The 7,500-nt window shown below is 47.7% G+C and overlaps 1 protein-coding gene across 2 annotated transcripts in view; it reads right to left on the bottom strand.

The window, feature by feature from the left end:
- Window positions 1-7,500, bottom strand: part of kif18a (kinesin family member 18A) — a 51,803-nt gene that overhangs the window by 30,839 nt on the left and 13,464 nt on the right. The gene's annotated exons all lie outside the window — the stretch shown is intronic.

The following is a 7,500-nucleotide window of genomic DNA, read 5'->3' as shown; positions in this document are numbered from 1 at the left end:
GGGTGATAGTGAAAAAAAATCCTGAGCCTGAACTTTTTCCCCTGCTGTAACGACGACGACAAGATACTGCGTAGTGACGCAACGTAGGCCTATTTTGACACATTATTCAAACATTTAATAGCCTGTGTATGACCATTACTCAAGCCTGATAGAAGAAAACCCTGAACCTGTAACACTTTCTGAGATAAGAATAACCTAATGGCTAATTATTATCAATGTTTTTATTTTTGCAAACTCTTGTCAAGCCTGAAATCAGGCATGGAGCCTGAACACTACCAGCCCTGCACACACACACACACACACACACACACACACACACACACACACACACACACACACACACACACACACACACACACACACACACAAAGCTGCAGAAAGGTACTGCAGTTGCAGTTCTGCGCCACGTCTGTGCCCAGTGCCCATTAAACCCATTGCAGTTTGGACAATGATGAGTAAACAATTGCAGTCAAAACACACACAGAGGCAGGTAGTAAAGTTGCAGTCTGGAGTCATGTCTAGTGCTGCGCCCATTAACCCCAATTGTGGTGAGGACGTTTTCCGGAAAACGCACGCAAAGCCCTGCAAGTTCACAAGGCACGCTACACGTTATACGAGCGCGGACACACGCCCGCACGCACAAAACAAACACACCTTGTGCCGATTCGACTGAATGGCCGGCAGTTTGGCCAACGAAGGAGATTCTAAAAATAATTCCGTCATTCCAGACGTTTTCCAGACATCCGTGGGAATAAGGTACAGAGTACTGAGGCCTTTTAGTCCTCAACCGCCCTACCCCCAATTCTCTAGCCCCATGGTCTTTTGAAAGGCAGGGGACATGCTTGCTGCAGGATACGCGTGCGCAGCAACATTTCAAACAATGGTGCCAAAACATTAATGGGAGTCCCGATGGCCATCTGCCCTAGCCTGATTATCATCGACTTTCAAATCTCTTCGAGACTTGGTCTGACCAAGGGCATAACAATTAACATTTCTTAACGCCATTTCCCAAACGTCCTCCCTTGGTTTGCAAATGATTGTTTGCTTCCCAACAAAGTGGGAGGAGTTCCAGATTTTCCGGGAACTCAGAAAGTAGGCTGCACCGCTCTTGACCTGACTGGCAGCAACGCTGAAGCTGTTGCGTCACTAGGAGGGCACGGCTTGGCTACATCTGCCCCCCCGATGTCGGATAGCAATTAGAGACAAGTTCTATTTTGTCGGCGCCGCCCATTGACTATCAATGCAATGTTCGTGTGCTGTCGGAGCCAGTGTGCGGCCGGCCTTAGGCACACAGCAAGCATGTCCCCGGCCGGCCTTAAGCGACCTTGGGTCCCACGAAATGTGCAATAAAAAAAAAAAAAAGAAAAAAAAAAAGTTATTATTATTAGTTCAGAAGCAGGATATGGCAAGGCACTCTGGGAACTTCCCCCGTCAAATTCTACTACCGGTACACATTTCTTCATCTGTCCAAATGCAGCTATGCTTCATTCTCTTGTATCATTACTATACTTCCACACTCAATACAGATTATGATGCCAGATTATGGCCCCTGGGTTACACAACGAGAAAGGCATCCCTCCATGGGTGTTGCTAATTCACAAAAAGGTTCAGGGCTTTGGGCCAGGCGTAAGAGTCTATGTTGTTCGGGAGGGTGAGGGATTATCCCCTGAGAAAATGCGAAAATACAGTAAGTTAAAAAGTGATATTTACGCAAAATATGAAAATGCAAATATAGAGGATCAAGCTTCAGGGCCCCTGGGCCTGGGACCAGTAGGCCCGGTGCAGTCATTTGCCCGTGCCAGCAGTGGGCTCGCGTACCCCTTGTGGCAAATCTCACTTACTACCTGGTGGGGAATCACTGAACCAGTTGAACCCTTAGCAGAGGCGATTTAGGCTAGCCTGCCCCCGTTGCTCCACCCCTCTGACGGACGGACCGATTCCAAAGGCGAGAGACAGACAGATATACAGACACACAGAGAGAGAGAGAGAGAGAGACACACAGAGAGACAGAGAGACAGAGAGAGAGAGAGAGAGAGAGAGAGAGAGAGAGAGAGACACACAGAGAGACAGAGAGAGAGAGAGAGAGAGAGAGAGAGAGAGAGAGAGAGAGAGAGAGACTATGATGGGGAGCTGTGCTGGTAAGGGGAGACGGCTGAGCTGTGTGTTGGGTTAATGTATGCAGTGTGTGTGTGTGTGTGTGTGTGTGTGTGTGTGTGGCGAGAGACTGCGGTGTTTATGTCCGTGTGTCGAGTTAACGTATGTGTGCGCGCGCACAGTGCATGACGGCAGTGTGTGTGCGTATTGGGTTAATACATGCTACAGTGTGTGTGTGTGTGTGTGTGTGTGTGTGTGTGTGTGTGTGTGTGTGTGTGTGTGTGTGTGTATGTGCGCGTGTGCTTGTGACGACAGTGTGTGTGTGTGTGTGTGTGTGTTGGGTTAATGTATGCGGGCCAGCTGAACCCAATACCCACAATCCTTGCTGTGGCGAGGGGCCCTGCACGGGGGAAGGATGCTCATCTTACCTCACCTACCTACCTACCTACCTACCCACACACACAGCACCAGACGCTCGGCAGACATACCGTGTACACACACACACACACGCACACACACCTGTTGTTGGCAGGGCTTAAGGCCACACCGCAAAATGCACTCACTATATTACACATACACTCAACTCACCTTTGAGGGTGTAACACCCAATCTCTCCTCCGCCTCACCATCCACCCCATATGCATAAATAAAACACACAGATGCCCCCCCCCCCAAAAAAAAACAAACAAACATGGCCAACCCCCCCCTCCAACTCCCTAATTAAGGCAAAAAGTTTGCACTCGCTATATTACCTACACTCACTCACTTCTGATGATTACCCCCCACCTGCACTACATAAAACACCCAGATCTACTAGCCCAGATGACCCCCACCACCCCATACCACAAATCTATACCACTCGCTATATTACACTCACTCACTCCTGATGTTTTTACATCTAATCACCTCCCCCTCTATTGCGCAGCATCTCTCCACGTGTGTGCGTCCATCTCTACTCAAACGCTCGTTACCATTACACATGATTGGAGCCGGGAAACGAGAGGAGAGCGAGAGTGAGAGAGCGCGCTTGCCGCCCGGTAACCATAGCGATGATATTGGCTGGAGCGCCGAGTGAGCAGGAGTCGCCGCCTGCTTCTGATGAGTGGGTAATAACCTAGCGCAACAGGGGGACTTTACCAAGTGTGTGTGTGTGTGTGTGTGTGTGTGTGTGTGTGTGTGTGTGTGTGTGTGTGTAAATTATATCCTGCTCCATTTTACACTGAGCAGGTCTACGCTCTCGTGGTCGCATATCTGTTATTTCAAATCAGCCAGTTCTATAAGTAACGGTGTGGTGTGGTGTGGTGGAGATGGAATGAATAAAAGTAGTGAGTGAGAGAAAAATAGAAGAGGAAAGGGCTCAGCATCCGCACTCAAACTCATTACCTGCTCTGTGTGATTATGTTAACTTTAAGAGTGTGGGTTTTTGAACATTGTTGTCATGTGTTCCATAACAATGCAATATTCTAAAATTCCAAATTGTACTGTATGGCACCCAGAATTCTATAGAACTTTCATTGCCCAAACATTCCCGTCACACCGGTGTGACTGTTTTCAAGTGAGTGAGTCTGAAAATGTGTGTGTGTGGTTCATGTGAGGAGATGGCACGCAGCCAAACCATACTTTACAACGCACACAAATCCCAACTAGAGCATGACAGCTCGCCATCAACACCAAATAAACACCACGTCAGGTCAGTGAACCCCTGCCCCAAATGCCCCCCAGTGTGCAGTCTGCACCAATGTCTCACCACTTTATGTCCGCTTTTGAAAGTCGCTTTGGTTATAATCAAGCCAACATCACAAGCAAATACAAAGTGCACAGGAGATATACAGAACAAAAAGTGCAGTTGCAAAGAGGGGTTAGTTTTTTTTTTTTTAAATAAAGAGTAAAACAACAAGTACACACACACACACACAAACTAAACTAAACATCATGTTACACAATGCCCCACTATAGAACCCCCAACAGCTATCCCCCTCCCAATCCAATCGCACCTCCCCTACTCCCCAAATGCCCACAATGTAGTCCGTAGCCTGTTACACAATACCCACCACCACCTTTGCCTCTTCCCACCATGGCGTGTAGTCTACCCCCTTGCCCAACGCCCTGGTACTAGGGCTGGGAATTGATCCAAATTTCCTGGATCGATTCGATTCCGATCCAGAAGGTCACGATCCAATTCGATCCACGATCCGATCCGATTCGATTCGATTCGATATCGATCTTCTGTATTGCTGCTGGGTTGTCCCTTTAACCCATTTATGCCCCGAATTCTTAAGACTGGCTATAAAAACCTACATTTCTCAGCCTTTGATACTCACACAAACATGAAATACCTTGGTATGAGAGAGGTGGGAAAACACTGGCACTATTTACTTGGCCGTGTGTATTTGTGCATGTAGCCTACATGAATGTGGAAGAGAGCTACGGGATGTGGTTGAGAAAATAGTACCTATAATCATCGGCAAAAGATCGATCCACAAAGTTGTGAATCGATATCACACTTCTCGGACGTAAATCGATATTGGATCACAATTCGATCTTTTGAACCCAGCCCTACCTGGTACCCCTCTCCTCCGTTACACAACGCCTCATTCTCTAGACTAACACCAACACCCTATTCCTCTCTTCCTCCAACCATGCATCCCAGCACGTGATTTCAATTTTTTTAAGTATGTTTTTTTGGGCTTTTTGGGCTTTTATTATGACAGGACAGTGTGAGAGGAGACAGGAAATGATCAGGAGAGAGATATGGGGTAGGGCTGGGAAATGACCCCGTCCGGACTCGAACCGGGGTCCCCATGGGCATGCAAGCCCAAATGTGGGGGGGCTTAGCGGACTGCGCCCCCCCCCCCCCCCCTTTTTTCATTTCCCCCCCCCGTAATCGTATAGCTCCCTCTTCCTCCATGCAATGCACCCTGTCTCACCCATTTCAATGGCCCATTACAACCACAGAGAAATGGCTGTTTACAACACCAACCGTTAAACAAGAGTAGACACTGCAGTGCGAGGCGAACACTCCCTTTGACTGTGTGTGTGTGTGTGTGTGTGCGTGTGCGTGTGTGTGCGCGCGCGTGCGTGTGTGTGTGTGTGTGTGTGTGTCTCAGGCTCTCTCCACACAGTGGGGATCTGCTAATGGCAAACAGGCCTGTGGGCTACGCAGAAACACGACGCCTCAACACACACATATCCCCGAATTAAAGCACGCAATCAAAAGAACACTCACTCATGCGCACACACACAGCCTTATAGTGCATACACATCCTCCCTGAATTAACTAACACACACGCACGCACGCACACTTTGGCAGCGGAGAAAAGCAAGGTAGGAAGAATAAAACAACAAGAGGACGCGACTCGCTGTGAGTGGGAAAGCGCCTTTGGTGACAGATTACAGCGAGCGCCTTATCACCGTTTACAACCCATTAAAACACAGCTCCGTGACATCAGGCATGTAAGGCTGTGTGTGTGTGTGTGTGTCTTTGTTTGTTTGTGTGTGTGCGCACTGTCTCACTGTGTTGTGTCTGATTGTCTCTTTGTGGTGTGTGTGGTGTGGTGTGGGTGTGTGTGTGTGTGTGTGTGTGTCTGACTGACTGCGAGTGTGTGTGTGGTCACGCTCTAATGGGATTCCACTGTAAATTACCCAGCGCGCTGCTCAGCACCGCCTTTCACTCTAGTCTGGACGCGATTCACACACACACACACACACACACACACACACACACACACACACACACACACACACACACACACACACACACACACACACACACACGCACGCACACACACGCACGCACGCAAAGCTCTGCGATGCTCACTCACTCCCTCTCTCTTACAAGCATTGGAGCCAAATGGGACCTCACACAGCCTCGTCTTGCTCTAGTACTCACAAAACTGTGTGTGTGTGTGTGTGTGTGTGTGTGTGTGTGTGTGTGTGTGTGTGTGTGTGTGTGTGTGTGTGTGAGACACAGGGAGATGGAGAGATACAGTGAGAGAGAAAAATGGAGTGCCACAAGAGCAATTACAAAGTCTCTTCTAGTACCTCACTTAACCCCTTAGGACAGGGGGTTCCCAAACTTCCACCCAGCCAAGGGCCCCCTGACATAGGTCTTGAACCATATATTTTTGCACACCCCTTTTCACAACCGTTTGTTTCAGTGCCCCAATCAGGGATCAGGGTTCCAACTCTAATTCAGATATAAGCTTAAAATTCCACGATTTTCCATAACTTTACAGACCTCAAAAAACAGAATTCCCATGACCACTTCCATAAAGAGAAATGACGTTAAAAAGTTTTTAAAAGTGTGAGAATTGAAGTCTATCTTCACCCCAAGAGCAGACGCCAAGCCACAACCAGACTTCAGTGGGCTCATTGCATTCTAGAATGTAGCAAATTACGGCGCGAAACTGAACCGTCTCTGGTGAAGCGTTGTAGTATAACCAGTAAGAAACTATGTTATACACCAAACAAAAAAGTTTTTGCTTTTACTGTTAAGAAAATTCCATGATAATCCATGACTGTGTATGCAAAATGCTAAAATTCCATGATTTTCCATGACTGGAAAAGCTTTTATGAAATTCCATGACCCGTGGGAACCCTGTGGGATAAATAAAATGAGAGATGGTATGCTCAGAGACAATACATTATTATACTGTAGTTCGGAACAGTTTATTTTGGAGAACATTAATTATTTTTAAAAAATGTTTTGCTATCCTTTTTCTTCCAACATGCTGCAGCCCCTAGTCCCCACTTTGAAAACCACTGTCTTAGGACACGTTACCAGAATGTCAATGACCAAGTTGCACTGTATTACTAAAGGCTCTGTGCACTGTCATAGTGGTGTAGTACTATGGTAGTAAAGTTTTGCAGTGGTGGGACGGTGTGTGTTAAGTGCAAGAGGGGACAGATAAAGCAACGACTCACACACACTCCCTTCTCTTTGCACTTGGGACGGGATGTAAATCCACTTGGCTGCACCCTAAAAGTTTCAGAAATTAGATACACAGAAAAACTGTGCTCACCGCCCCACAATACAACAGGGACACCATGACTGACTTGCATACACACACACACACAACTGCTGCTCGTTGTCAAATAAAATGGACCATTTCCCAGCAAATGACACAATGGTGGCAGAGGCGTCCCACACACCTGAGGGAAATTAAATTACCTTCCTCATTAGTTTTTATGCACTGAGCAATGCTGGTAAACATAGGTCCGGCGCGCGCGCGCACGCACGCGCACGCACGCGCACACGCACACGTGTCTCTTCACCACATCCTGCCAACAGCTAGACCCAGCAGCTCACATTGATCTAATGTGACATCACAGCCGCTCTGTACCAATCAAGAGCTCCGATTACCACCAGTGACTGGTCCTGTCCCCCTACCCTAGTGTGTGTATGTG

Source organism: Engraulis encrasicolus, chromosome 23 (genome assembly GCF_034702125.1).
Source record: "Engraulis encrasicolus isolate BLACKSEA-1 chromosome 23, IST_EnEncr_1.0, whole genome shotgun sequence".
NCBI classification, from domain to species: domain Eukaryota; kingdom Metazoa; phylum Chordata; class Actinopteri; order Clupeiformes; family Engraulidae; genus Engraulis; species Engraulis encrasicolus.
The sequence above is the reverse complement of the archived record's forward strand: the minus strand, read 5'-3'. Positions and strand labels throughout refer to the sequence as shown.